The sequence below is a fragment of the Asparagus officinalis genome, chromosome 7 (genome assembly GCF_001876935.1).
Source record: "Asparagus officinalis chromosome 7, Aspof.V1, whole genome shotgun sequence".
Taxonomy (NCBI): domain Eukaryota; kingdom Viridiplantae; phylum Streptophyta; class Magnoliopsida; order Asparagales; family Asparagaceae; genus Asparagus; species Asparagus officinalis.
In genome coordinates this window covers 96,879,363-96,894,914 of record NC_033800.1, presented here as the reverse complement: position 1 = coordinate 96,894,914, position 15,552 = coordinate 96,879,363, and the positions used below count along the sequence as shown (strand labels likewise).

The 15,552-nt window shown below is 34.2% G+C and overlaps 1 long non-coding RNA gene across 2 annotated transcripts; it reads right to left on the bottom strand.

Annotated features, from left to right (window-relative positions):
• On the bottom strand, positions 1,422–12,905 carry LOC109850548. Of its 2 annotated transcripts, XR_002249466.1 has the most exons (5): positions 12,486–12,905; positions 12,090–12,249; positions 11,831–11,986; positions 10,823–10,875; positions 1,422–1,638 (listed from the first exon to the last, which is right to left on the bottom strand). It is a non-coding gene; the product is annotated as an uncharacterized LOC109850548 (long non-coding RNA). The 2 variants fall into 2 exon arrangements; XR_002249465.1 differs by lacking the exon at positions 1,422–1,638 and having other exon boundaries at positions 10,476–10,875.

Below are 15,552 nucleotides of genomic sequence, written 5' to 3'. Positions count from 1 at the left end.
TTCCATGTATTAACTGCATACACATATTAGTAGTCGTGGCAATTTTGTCTGAATTAACATAGTCAAACAGTATATCCATTTAGAAGAAGTAAAAATAAATAAATTTAGTGAATTTTGATATCGAACGAACTATGTAGATCAATTTGGTGAAAAAGTGTCATAGATGAAGAAAGTAAAGGCTGACATTCTTCAATTGTAGACAACTCATTTTTGTTCTAAGAGCTCATAGAAATTGCAAGTTTAGGAATCATCTCCTTTAATATGCAAAGAATGAGGATACATAGTAAAGGATGAGGATATCTGTGCACATACTAGGAATTTTATGCTTGATTCTTTTATGCATCTTTCTTATGCATTTTTCTTATTAAGAACAGATTTGGGAAAAATAGAGTAGATGGCTTGTTTTGTTTCATTTCTTTTCAATATATATACAACCAAATGTGATGTCCTTGGTTTCACACAAGACTGCAGTCCAAAGTGAACCCAATGATGTTAAACCTACCAAGCACCCACACTGTGCAATAACACGTTTCACCATCACAGTAATATCTCTCTAGTGGAATCAAACAACAGGTGTAGGTACAAAACAGCAAAATGAAGGTAATAATGTCACTACAAGAAAATACAGCATTGCCGACGAAACAAAAACGTCGGCAAAAGTTTTAAAAACATCGGGAAAAATCTTTCCCGGCGCAAAATACAGCGTCGCTAACGCGCCACCAAAAGTGCGTCAAGGAAAATATTTGGCGACGTAAACACACTGTGTCGGTAAAAGTCAACACTTTTGGCGACGCTTCATGCGTCGGGAAAAGTACATCTTTTAGTGACGCATACTTTTTTGCATTGGCAAAAGTATGCAGAATTTTTTATATGCCAAAGTACATCGGCAAAACTTGTACTTTTGGCGACGCATGAAGCGTCGGCAAAAGTATAGCTTTTAGCGACGCAAAACTGTTTGTCGCTAAAATTTATACTTTTGGCGACGCAAGTTAGCGTCAGCAAAAGTGTATCTTTTAGCGACGCAGAATGAAGTGTCGCTAAAAACTATTTCTTTGGCGACGCAAAATAACATCGGTAAAAGATATTACTTTTGGCTACGCAAAATAGCGTCGGCAAAAGTGTTACTTTTAGTGACGCAAATTAGTGCGTCGCTAAAAGTTAAAAATTTAGTGACGCAAATTAGCGTTGACAAAAGTATAATTTTTGGCAACACGTAATTATGCATCGGTAAAAAGTATACTTTTGTCGACTAATTTGCATCGCCAAAAGTAATATCTTTTCTATCAACTACAAGCCTACACTGAATCTGAACATCCACAAAAAAAAATTACTCTCATTCATATCAACAAAGAAACCAAACATCAAATTATACTCCAAACAAGTTGCCTATTATGATAAACAAAGAATTTGCTCTCATTACAAACTATTTACATTCATTTTCATTTCCAAGTCAACACTCAAAAGCCTGTTTAAATATTCCAATTCGCTTGTAATCCATGAAGGAAAAAAAGAAACACAATCGAAAGAGAAGAAAAGGTGAAAGAAAAGAAAGAAGGAAACAACTGTTTAAATATTCCACTTTGCTTGTAACCTCATTACAATATGCTCTCTGCTTCCAAGATAATCAAATCCAAGTTCCTGTATAACCAGAATAAAGCAGTATCAAAAAATTTTAAAATTATTTAAGAAATGCTACACATTCTATAAAAAGTTTTAGGTGTACATATATCATATTCATTAAACCAAAAACATACACATGACAAAAATAAATTTTGTGCAGCTTTTGTGAATTGTGCATTTCTTCGTATTTAGAACTTTCGATTTGTAAATCATAAATCATATATGGTTTGATCAGATAATTTAGAATCCTATTGATTGTATTCTAGTTTTTTGTTGGCTGATGAATGTATTCTATTTAATATACATGATCACAATCTTTAGTCATGATTTCTAGATTTTAATAAATTTTAGTTTACAACAGATGTTAGTGCACATGTATTAGATCCGTGACTAGATGTGTTCCTGAATTCTATCGGTCATATCCTAGGTAACAACCGAATCACCTGTTCATCTATCTCCAGCCCTAATATCCTGAATAAACAACCATGTGTTTCAAAAGTTCTTCTCTTTTAAATAGTCATCATGGTGATTTTCCATTTCCATCGATTCGAATTGAAGATAAAGAGCATCTAAGCATAAAAGCCCAATCTAGCATACATGCCTCATCAAATCATGCATTTTAACTTGTCGTATTCAGTGTCTTCCCAAACTCCAATATATCTAGACTAGCAAATTGAGGTCTTCACTTTCCACCAAAAAACTACCTAAGGGATAATAATAACAATAAAGGTAATCAACCCTACTAACGGGGCAAATATTTACAAACAAATATTTAAGATCTAAGATGGTTATTTCAACCTGCTCAAAATAAATGAATAATTCCAATGAATCGTATTAATTCTAAAACTTACAATTAAATATAAGGTAGGTTTGACCAAGTAAATAATCATTCTACTCATACAACTTTTATAAGAATTTTTTCATAAAAGCCAAAAGCCGCCAAAAGCCCGCATAACTTTAAGCTCCCAAAAGTAAGGCATCCCAAATGCCCAAAGTCTGTTTTATTTTCTAATGCTTCTATTGTTGCTTCTGCGTCTTTTGATCTAGTTAATAAACTTTTTTAGGCCACTTGTTTTGGTTTCTTAAAGAAACAAGTAAGGAGTCCATAACTCTATATAATTTATATGTAGTAACTACTATCCACATTCTCTATGCTAATTAGCCAATGGTGTAAAGTCACAATTGCAAGTGTAAACTAGTAACTTGAGAATCATGGTTAGCAGCACTAGATTACATTTTTCTCTGGCTCATGAGCTTGTTTATGTTAGACCCTAGAGGGGGGTGATTAGGTTCTTATGCTAATCTAATCCTGATTAAATACCAATTAAAATAATATTGATTAATTTGTTTTTGCAAGAATGATATAAGATAGATATGAGCAAGAGAGATATGAATAAACACAAATAAAAAGGAACGCTAAGCAAAACACAAACAAACGATATATTTACAAGGTTCGGTCACCACGACCTACGTCCTCGCTCCTCACCTCGAGGAGATCTCCACTATCACAATCCGGTTTAGAAGCCGGAACTTCTACACACTCGGTTTACAAGCTTACCGAAAACTCTCACACAACAAATACTATGCAATCACACTTTACACACTAAGTGTAGGAACCAAGCCCGTGTCCTCCTCCTCAAGTGCTCGGATGTAACCTCTCCCTAGGTTCGTCAACCGATACCACTCCTATTGGATTTGACCCCATCTCACGCCTCACACTTCTCTCGGTGTACAAGTGTATTACAAGTGATTCTCACAATAAAAGGTAAATACAATGATTTGTTCTCAACAACAAATGAGAACACAAATAAAGCTCACACTCACTAAATCACACCCCACAACCCACACTATATAGTATGAAGATATTAAGCTCAATATGTGTGTGTGATAACAGTGAATGAAAATAATACAACTCAATAAATATAGCTAAATAAATGAAAATAAAATAGTAAGCTATATAAGGAAGAGTTTAGAAAACTTCTCAATAAACAAGAAGAGTAGTAGATGATGATTCCAATAGGAATTGAAAGCCACTTCTTGTTGTAGAAAACTTCTCTTGAAGTAGATTAACGAAAATTAGCTTAACAGCTCTTTAAACACCTCTTAAACCTTTGTTAAAACTTCTTGTAAAAACAAAAATCTTGGTTTTCTTAGTTGCTGAAATAAAAGAGCAATGGGGTATTTATACCCACTCAAGAACTCAGCAAAAACCAACTTGAAAAGACCAAAAAGCCCCTAGAGAATTAGATCAGAATCTAGCCGTTGGAATACAATCATGAGTTCAGCGGTCGACCGTGGCGGTCAACCGCGAAGCACAAAAAGTCTGAGTTTGGAAATTAAAAGTTGGCGGTCGACCGCGAAAGTCTCTGGATGGTTTCACGGTCGACCGTCATGGTCGACCGCGAGTAAAAGTTGGCGGTCGACCGCGAAAGTCTCTGGATGGTTTCACGGTCGACCGTCATGGTCGACCGCGAGCACATAAAAGTCATAGTAAGAAAAATTGCTGCTGACGATCGACCGTGGCAGTCGATCGTAAACTGATACAGGCATATGACAGGTTTTTGGGCTGATTTTAAAAATACTTTAAAAATAGCAAATCAATTCCAAAAATAATAAAACTTTGGAAAAAGTTTCTAAATGATAAAATGAACATGTTAGAAAAGGAATTTTTGGAAAAATAATTTTCGTTTGCAAAAACACACTATTTTTGAAAAGTATTCGTAAAACCTGTATTTTACGAATATGAAAATTTTGATATGACTTATAAACATGTATATATATATCATGCATATATTATATGTATATAATAAAGTATGAATAAGCTGTAAACATGAAATAAAAGATATTGTAACAACGTTTGATGAAAAATCATTTATATGATAGAAAACGTCAAAAATCGTGTTAAGTGTACATATATTGAGCTTGAATATAAACATACAATATATGTAAGTAAACTACTCTTATACCTAGGTAACTCCACACATATGAACTTGAATCTTTAACGCTTGATTGTCGTGTGTTGAAATACCTGTAAAGAGAAACATAAAAACAAAACTAGAGAATATATTAGCGATAAATTGTTTGACAAATCATCATCAAAACTATAGGGTCAACAATCTCCCCATTTTTGATGATGGAAAACAATTTATTTATTGATATGAAATATATACTGATAAACCACATACAATATGAGTTAAACATATAGATCATATATATCATGATTCAAACATATAAACCACATTAGATTTTCTCCCCCTTTGACAACATCAAAAAGGGAAAAAATAAATATATACTGAATAGGAGCAATGCTCCCCCTGCATACAAGCACAGATAATAAACAAAAATACAGCTAAAGCTCCCTCTGTCAATTTGCATAGATGATATATAAAGATCATATTCATACATAGGAGCTAAGCAACCATATCCATCCAAATACAACCATAAACAATATATAGACCAAATAAATCACAAATCATCACTTAATCACCAAATACTACATAGTTTTCCACAAACATAATTTGTTCCATAATTCTACAAACCATACACAAATTGTTTCACAAAGTCACATAGTTTTCCACACAAACATAGAGTCAAAAACTAAAAATAAAAATAAAAATATAAGTAGCGAGTTTTGTTTCACCAATACATAACAATGAGCATGAAAGCCAACAATAAAAGTCAATCACCACCATCATCATCAGATCCGGAAGCAGATCCCGAACCAGAACCTGACGCAGATCCATCAGCAGAGCCCTCCTCAGAATCAGAACTGGAAGATGGATCCGGAATCCCAAGAGACTGACGCTGATAAGATAGAAGAGTCCTAACATCCCTCTGAATAGTTGAGACCTGAGTCTCGAGACGATCCAAACGGGCACAGATATCAGAAGTGGAGGAGGTGGAAGCTCTAGACTGAGAAGATGATGGCTTAGCAGGATCAGATAAGGAGTCAGAAAGTTGCATACGGGAGAAAGAGACTCTATTAAAGTATTCCTTACCCAGATCAACTTTGGGTTCATTGGTGAGAGCAACACCGAAGTGTTGAAGAATGAGGGTGATGAAACTGCCAAAAGAAAGAAATTTGTGATGCTTGCATGCCATGTTCTTAAGAAAAACATTTGCCCAATTCACTTTTATTTTGGCAAAAATGGCATAAACAGCATTAACCTTATCAGGAGAAAAATGATCAAAGCTACCGGTTTTGGGAATGAGATTATGAGCAACAATACGAGCTATGATTTTAGCGGTGGGATTTAGTGATTTGTTGTTCATAGGATAGGTGCAACCGGGTTTAAACAAGATATCGTTCACAGCCTGATCGGTGTGATCGATAGACATAAGTTCAACGTCACTTGTTGGAATCTTAAGAATTCCCGCAAGCTTGTCGACAGAAAATGAAATCTGAATATTTTTAACAGATGTGGTGATGGTTTGGAGAGCATCAGCAGAAGATGATACAGATAAGTTTGTATAAAACAAATAAACGAGGAAAGGGTAATGAGGAACTTTACGTTCCACATCTAACAGTTTAGCCAACCCAACATCATGTAGAATCGTATGAGTGTCATACATAGCTAATTGATCATACTTGATATATCTAGTAGGCAGGATTTTCAGTTTGTACAGCTCCCTATATTTCTTAACTACGGTTTTAAACAGAAGATAATCCTCATAATGGGAGGCAATGGAGGATGAGAAACCAGACTCAGGCTTAGATCTTTTCTTAGGAGGCATTTTGACAGATATGATCAATTAGGGTTTTGAAAAGATATGAAATTTGACAGAAATTGAAAACCCTAAAAAAAAATAAAGCACAATATGTACAAATGAACAAACTCTAAACCAAAACCCTAGAATAGAAATATTGAAACTCTAGAGCAAGAAAATAAATTAAAAGGTGAGAGATTACCCAGCAAAATTCCAACACGAGATTTGATGAAAGGGTGGTCGCGGTCGACCGAAGAGAAGCTGCGGGCGACCGAAGGAAGAACTCTGATTTGGAGGGAAAATTTTCGAAATGAGGAAGAAGAGGAGGGTCGGGTTTTGAGATGAAGAAGGAGCTGTCTGGATCTGAGCATGACTGAGATCAATGGTGGAGAACAAGTCGGGTTCAGAAGAGAATATCCAATTGAAACCGAAACCCGATAACGAAATGAACAGAAACAGAAAAAATTTTCTTATGGTCGACCATGGCAGTCGACCGTAACAACTTCCAAAAACTTCGACGGTCGACCGTGGCGGTCGACCGCGACAAAAAATAAGAGCATAGGTAATTTTAATATTCTGGAATTTCAGAGAAATATAATTTGGACTTAGATAAAAATTTGTTTTATGTTTATTATACATATATAAGAATATATGAGAAGATCTTAGTTATTTAAATCATGAAAATATTTTATTTTAGCTTAATAAAAAACTAAATGCTTAATAAAAAACTAAATCATCATTACAATTCAAAACAACTATAAAACAACAAAACAAACAAAAAAAATCACAACGATAGTTTCAAAACTCATTTTGGTACCCAAATCATTTTGGTACCACTAAAATTTGGGACATGACCCCTATCATTTAAATCCAAGGCCCTAGGGTTATGAACCCGCTTTGGCGTATTTTGTGCACCGATACGGTCAAAACAAAAATCGTAAACATGACCCATACGATTGCAATTTATGCAATGTAGAGGTTTGAATGGTTTGCGTTGACGGAAATGAAATGCACGTGGTTCATTTGCAAAAGTAGATTTTTCTTTGTAATTATTTTGCAAACGAGAATTTCTTTTCAAATCGAAACAAAACATGGTCAAATAACCAAAACGACCACAATAATCACATTTGTACACATGAGCATGTTTATGATTTACACTATGTGTGTGTACATGTGTATGTGATGAAGAAGATTGATGGGATGCACAATCATGAATAGGCTTGTCAATTTTTGGTGCATTATGACAAAATTATGAAGAAGATTGATGGGATGCACAATCATGAATAGGCTTGTCAATTTTTGGTGCATTATGACAAAATTAAGCTAAATGGCATTTAAGACCGTAAATAAAACATTTGTAAATTTTGTCATACATATGTGCATAGTGAATATTCTTAGAAGAATTAACATTGAACTTTGCACATAAGTCCATAAGCTTTTTATTATTAGCAATACAAGTGTTTAGCGTTGAATCTAAGGTGGATATGCGTTTTCTCATTTGATTCAACTCATCATTGTGCATACAAGCATTGCTACTAGAAGTAGGATAAACAATATTTCTCATCATAGATTTTAACTTATCTACTTCTAACATAGCATCACATTTTTCATGAAGCAAACTATCATTTTCAATTCTCAATTTTTCATTGCATTCTTTAAGAATTATATTTTCATTTGTAATATAAAATTAAACTTAGTGGCTAGTGTTTCATGAGTGGATTTCATATTTATATACTTACTCTTTACATCAATATAGCAATTGTGTAATTTTTCAAACTCAAGAGCAAGTTCATCAAAAGTAATAATATCATTGTTATCAAGATTGCATACCTCACTAGGGTTATCACCTAGTGGTATTGTACATGGAGATGAGGCTTCCTTAGAGCTTAAAGCGCGATCTTCCAACGCTTTTTGAATAGCCTCCGAGTCTCCTTCATGTGCTTCAATAAATTTCCATAAGGCGTAAGCACTATCAAAATGAACAAATTTATTAGAAAACGATGAGTGAAAAGCATTAAGCAAATATTCTAACAAGAGCTTGTTCATGTTAAACAATCTTTTATCATTTTCACTCCATTTGGATTTTTCCAAAATGGGAACAACATAGGCATCCTCAATAATTTCCCATAAATCGAATTGTTTAGATTGAATAAAAAGTTTGAATCTAACACGCCATTGAGCATAGGGAAAAATATCCAAACGAGGAGCAATATTAATAGCATAACCTAGATTAGATGCATCATACATATCCATAATGATTATATGTAAGAAGCAAAAAGCAATCAACACTAGATTAGCACGAAAACAATAACTTGGATCTTTAACTCAAGGTGATTAGTCCTTAAATCAAAGAACACCAAGCTCTGATACCAATTGTTAGACCCTAGAGAGGGGTGATTAGGATCTTATGTTAATCTAATCCTGATTAAATGCCAATTAAAATAATATTGATTAATTTGTTTTTGCAAGAATGATATAAGATAGATATGAGCAAGAGAGATATGAATAAGCACAAATAAAAAGGAACGTTAAGCAAAACACAAACAAACGATATGTTTACAAGGTTTGGTCACCACGACCTACGTCCCCGCTCCTCACCTCGAGGAGATCTCCACTATCACAATCCGGTTTGGAAGCCGGAACTTCTACACACTCGATTTACAAGCTTACCGAAAACTCTCACACAACAAACACTATGCAATCACACTTTACACACTAAGTGTAGGAACCTAGCATGTGTCCTCCTCCTCAAGTGCTCGGATGCAACCTCTCCCTAGGTTCGTCAACCAACACCACTCCTATTGGATTTGACCACGCCTCACACTTCTCTCGGTGTACAAGTGTATTACAAGTGATTCTCACAATAAAAGGTAAATACAATGATTTGTTCTCAACAACAAATGAGAACACAAATGAAGCTCACACTCACTAAATCACACCCCACAACCCACACTATATAGTATGAAGATATTAAGCTCAATATGTGTGTGTGTGTGATAACAGTGAATGAAAATAATACAACTCAATAAATATAGCTAAATAAATGAAAATGAAATAGTAAGCTATATAAGGAAGAGTTTAGAAAATTTCTCAATAAACAAGAAGAGTAGTAGATGATGATTCCAATAGGAATTGAAAGCCACTTCTTGTTGTAGAAAACTTCTCTTGAAGTAGATTAACGAAAATTAGCTTAACAGCTCTTTAAACGCCTCTTAAACCTTTGTTAAAACTTCTTGTAAAAACAAAACTCTTGATTTTCTTAGTTACTGAAATAGAAGAGCAATGGGGTATTTATACCCACTCAAGAACTCAGCAAAAACTAACTTGAAAAGACCAAAAAGCCCCCAGAGAATTAGATCAGAAACTAACCGTTGGAATACAATCATGAGTTCGACGGTCGACCGCGAAGCACAAAAAGTCTGAGTTTGGAAATTAAAAGTTGACGGTCGACCGCGAAAGTCTCTGGATGGTTTCACGGTCGACCGTCATGGTCGACCGCGAGCACATAAAAACCATAGTAAGAAAAATTGTTGTTGGCGGTCGACCGTGGCGGTCGACCGCAAACTGATACAGGCATATGACAGGTTTTTGGACTGATTTTGAAAATACTTTAAAAATAGCAAATCAATTCCAAAAATAATAAAACTTTGGGAAAAGTTTCTAAATGATAAAATGAACATGTTAGAAAATAAATTTTTGGAAAAATAATTTTCGTTTGCAAAAACACACTGTTTTTGAAAAGTGTTTGTAAAACCTGTATTTTATTAATATGAAAATTTTGATATGACTTATAAACATGTATATATATATCATGCATATATTATATATATATAATAAAGTATGAATGATCTATAAATATGAAATAAAAGATATTGTAATAGCGTTTGATGAAAAATCATTTATATGATAGAAAACGTCAAAAATCGTGTTAAGTTTACATATATTGAGCTTGAATATAAACATATAATATATGTAAGTAAACTACTCCTATACCTAGGTAACTCCACACATATGAACTTAAATCTTTAACGCTTGATTGTCGTGTGTTGAAATACCTGTAAAGAGAAACATAAAAACAAAACTAGAGAATATATTAGCGATAAATTGTTTGACAAATCATCATCAAAACTATAGGGTCAACAGTTTATTCTAAAACATAGATAAGATTCAAGCTACTAGTGAAAAAGAGTCAATGTCCTATAAGGAGAAACTAAGGAACTAAATTTCTCATATAGTTAAACTAACACAAGATAGTGACACAAAGTCCACAAGTTTTACAGAGCCAAAAATCCAAAATAGAATGTGCAACATATTGTTGTTATTTGTGCAAGCCGAATGATGATTAATCTATCGTCGTTTAGAACTACCAAAACCGAAATATTTCTTGAAACTAAAGTTTATCATGCAAAATTGGGTATAAATCATTCCGTATCGATAACCATATGCTAATGCAAACATACGGATGCTGTTGCAAGAGGTGTTTCAAGAAAATTACAAAAAAGATCACTGATGGATTTTTCCAAACTCCTTCTTTAGGGTTCGGCGAACCTGCGCAGACAGGAAGATCTTATTCAAGAGAAAAAGGATAAGAAAAAGAGGACTTACATATTTATAAACATGCTAGCTTATGACCTCAGTATATGCAATAGCTGATAGATTCTCACAACTTTACCTGAGAGATGACTTCTTAATCAAGTAGATAAATTAAACAAAAATACTATGTGATCTAAATTTCGATATTGTCCCATTTTCTTTCCTAGTAGACCTTTAAGATCCTTACTGTAAGATTCTGATGATTCTACTAAAGTTACTGAATTATATGTCCAATGAAGAGAGAAACTATTTCTGTATTCATCTATTATGACTTAAAAAAAACTCTCCTTCCCACACTGCATAGACTTCTCATTTCTTCCCTTCCAAGAAAGTAAGAATTAAAATCAAAGTTTAGAGTTTAAAGTAGAATACAAGAAAACATCTTTGATAAGAAAAAGGAAACATAATGGGACTTCAAGGCCAACATGTTAGCAAGCAAAGAGACGAAGGAGGGGGAAGAGTGGGGGTGGGGGGCAATAAATCATTCATTGTAGAATAACTTACCAAAAGGGTATTAGATCCTTCAACAGTAAGAATATCCATTTTCAAGAAAGAAAGAAATGGAGACCAAAGGTGCATCTAGTTATAAAAAGGGACATTTGATATTGAGTTGGTGAAATCTGTCATAACTCCATACCAAAATTAGTGTACTAACTCAAAAGACAATTCCATCTCTTATGACTAACATATGCAAAATAAGAATTACCTTTTGCATAATGATACAAAAAGGGACAACGAAAGGTGCTAAGCACTTGTGTAGTTTGTCATGATGTTCAAAAGTTGATCACAAGGCATGAACTTAATTAAGACTCGGGCACGTGAATAACCAGTAAAAAAAGAACCTTACACATCCATCTCCAAAAAAGATATCAAATCTGCATATGTCATTTTTTTAATGAGCATAACTCACCTCTTTCAGAGGACGAGGAGGAAGAGAATCCTGCAACTGTCTGAGGGTGTTTATATAAGCCTCTCAAGAAGCACAACGGCTCGAGTAGGCAAATACTGGCCAAGTTTCATCCACAAACCTTTTAGCTGTAATATCAGATTCAGCAAGCGTTTAAGCCTACAACAACAAAACATAAAACTCGAGGATGGTTTTCCGAGTTCAAGCAAACATGCAAACTAATAAAAGAGAGAACAAATAGAATCAGGAGGGACTAATGAACCTTATAGTCCAAGTAGATCACCAAAGCAACGGCGAACACCTGTAGGCACCTTCTGTAAATGTTCGCCCAACCCATTAGAAGTCATAGGTTGTGTTCCTCGTGCAAAAGTATTGCTAGCAACAGTATTTCTGAATTACAGCATGAATATTCCACCAAAGCTCTAGTGGTTATGGACAAAATACCCAATTTAGCAGAAGAAAGAGTTAACTAATAAAATTTTTGCCAGTTCCTAATAAACCCTAACTCAACTCGTGAATTGAGAAAACGCAATTTTTTTAGGAGGGTGGTAATTTTGCAGTCCGAAACCAAACAAACATCTTAAGAACAAGAAAAAGGTGAAGATTTTGGAATAATGCTAGCAAAAATTTGAATGAGCTTGAGAGGTAGAGGACTTACAAGTCAGGTGTCCGGCGAAAATGAGGAGGAGAGGCCGCGAGATCCGATTTGGAGAGGAAGAACTAGGGTTTTTTTATTGGGATTCGGCGGCAAACTACAGGGTCAATGACAGCAGCAAACTTCAGGGCTAGATGGTGGCGGTGAACTCCGACGGAGGCGGCAAACTCCAATGCAGCAGCAAGTTCAAAGAAGGGGAAATTACCGATGGTGGTGGTTTTCTGATGAGAGAGAGAGAGAGAGAGAGAACGGGGGTTTTGGGGGGTTTTGGTGTTTTTTTTTCTCTTTTTTCGCGAAAATAAATGGTGGAAAATTTCCCTCCCTTATAGCTGTGTTTGGTTTGAGAGAAAGGGAGAGAAAGAAAAGTAAATTGAGAGAGAAAGTGGGTTTCTGTTGTTTGCTTTGAAAGAAAATAAAATGAAAAAAAAATTCCTATAGAAAAATCGGTATTGTTAGACCCTAGAGGGGGGTGATTAGGGTCTTATGCTAATCTAATCCGATTTTATGTCAATTAACAAGTTATCCTAGCAAGTATAAAATACAACAAGATATGTGAGCTAGGTTAAGTGATATACACAAGGGTAAACAAAATAAACAAGATAGTGGATGATATAAATAATGAGCAATGGATAATGACGATAAGAAATATAAACATAAGAGAAGTGCGCCAAAGCAAACTCAAACACACGATATGATCACGGAGTTCGGACCTTCAGTCCTACGTCTCCGTTCCCCACTCCCGTGAAGAAATCCACTATCACAACCAGGTTTTTTACGCTCACCCGAATAATGTTTACACCTCACAATATCGATTTTTAATGCTCACCGATCAACGTCCATACCTCACACTCGGTTTTCTACTTAACCGAAAACTTCACAATTCACACTCTCACAATGTCGGTTTTTAACGCTCACCGATCAAAGTCTACACATCACACTCAGTTTTCTAGCTCACCGAAAACTTTACAACACTAACAATGTAACAACAAAAGATTTATTCTCTAATACAAAGCGAGAACTCAATTAAGCACGACTCAATGTTACAATCTCTCACAACCCTAATATACTATGTATGTAAATACTAAAAGCTCAATGTGGGTGTGTGTAACAAAGAGATTAATCAAATCTTAAACTCAATATAAAACTAGCTTTAATAAAATGATAAACAAACAAATAGATATGAAGCTAGAAATAGAGTTTAGAAAACTTCTCAATGGATCAAGAGATTGAGGGAGGATGGTTGGATGCTCAAGCACCAATAGGATCTCCTCAAGCTCTTGTAAAATTAATTTCACAAACCCAAAACTCTCAATTGCTTTAAAACTTCTTAAACACTCTTTTAAACAAACACTAAACAAGTTTAAACCCTTGTTAAAATTTTTTAAAACATTCTCTTGGATTACCATGAGAACTGAGATCAATGGGGTATTTATAGCCTCCCAAAACCTCAGCCAAAAGCCCAACAGAAATGACCAAAAAACCTACAGAATCAGAAATCAGATTCTATACAAAATGATCGTTGGAGTGAACGGCGATCGACCGCGAGCCACTTTCGAGGCTCAGAAAATTCCAGAAACTTTGACGGTCGACCGTGAGAATTTTCGGCGAGCCACTTTCGAGGCTCAGAAAATTCCAGAAACTTTGACGGTCGACCGTGAGAATTTTCGAGCTGATGGTCGACCGTGACGGTCGACCGTGAAAATTGTTGTTGACTCCACAGCGAAAATCAAAGGTATGGTCGACCTTGGCGATCGACCGTAAACTGACATATGAGAAAACAGGTTTGAAAGTTGATTTTCTGATTTTAAAACCCTGGAAACAGGTTTGAAAGTTGATTTTCTGATTTTAAAACCCTGTTTAAAAATATCAAATAAATTCCAAAAAAATATAAAACTTTGGAAAATGATTATAGACATGATAATAAACATGCTACAAAGACTGGTTTTCAAAAAGGACCTCCCAAATAAAAAATATCATCATGATAATAAACATGCTACAAAGACTGGTTTTCAAAAAGGACCTCCCAAATAAAAAATATCATCATTTTACAAAATAGTCCAAAAGTAGTCCAAAACATGAAAATGTAAACATATGAATTTTGACATTTTGGCTAAACCATGTTTTAAAACAATATAAAATAATTTTGTAAACTTAATAGAAGATGTAAACTATTGTTATGAAGTCTATAAACAATGAATATAGTATTTTATCAAAATACACATATAATACACTAAAACATGATTTCATTGAACTAAATAAAATTGATATTGATGAAATCATATAAATGCATATAAGTATGAAACAAAAATATGTTTTCCAATTGTATTCAATTTTTTTATAGTAAAACTTGAAACCTATCAAACCAAAACATATATGTATATATATAACTATATATATACAAAACCAAAACGTGTATGTGTGTATATGATTGAGCTTAAAGTACTAACACACATAATATAAACATAAACTAAATATACCCAAGCTTGTGATCTTCAACAAAGCTCTATCTTGGTACACTCACGGATGAAGCTTGATCTTGAATCTTTAACTTGAATTGCAAGGCTTCACTCCACAATTCGGTCAACCTATATTATATATGATCGTGAATGCACAATTCCATCCATCCTCTAACTCCTTGTTTGCCTAGAATAAATACGAAAACACATACACTAGACAAACAACATTAAAAGTAAATTGTTTGTTAAATATCATCAGAACAAGAAGGCCAATAATCTCCCCATTTTTTATGATGACAAACAATTTACAAAAAGGATATATGCATAAAAAAATGAATATACAAAATATAATATATCATGTATATAAACAAGAAAGAATATACTCACAATATTTCTCTCCCTTTGACAACATCAAAAAGGTGAAGACAAAAGAATGAAGAGAGCGAAAGCTCCCCCTATCAATATGCATGAGTGAGTATAACACAAAAAATATATATAGGGATTTCTCCCCCTATCAAAATGTCATATGAATGTATGAAATGAATGCTAAGGCATACATATGTGAGAAAGCATAGATTAAAAACATGCTAAACATAACTCACATATAAAAAAAG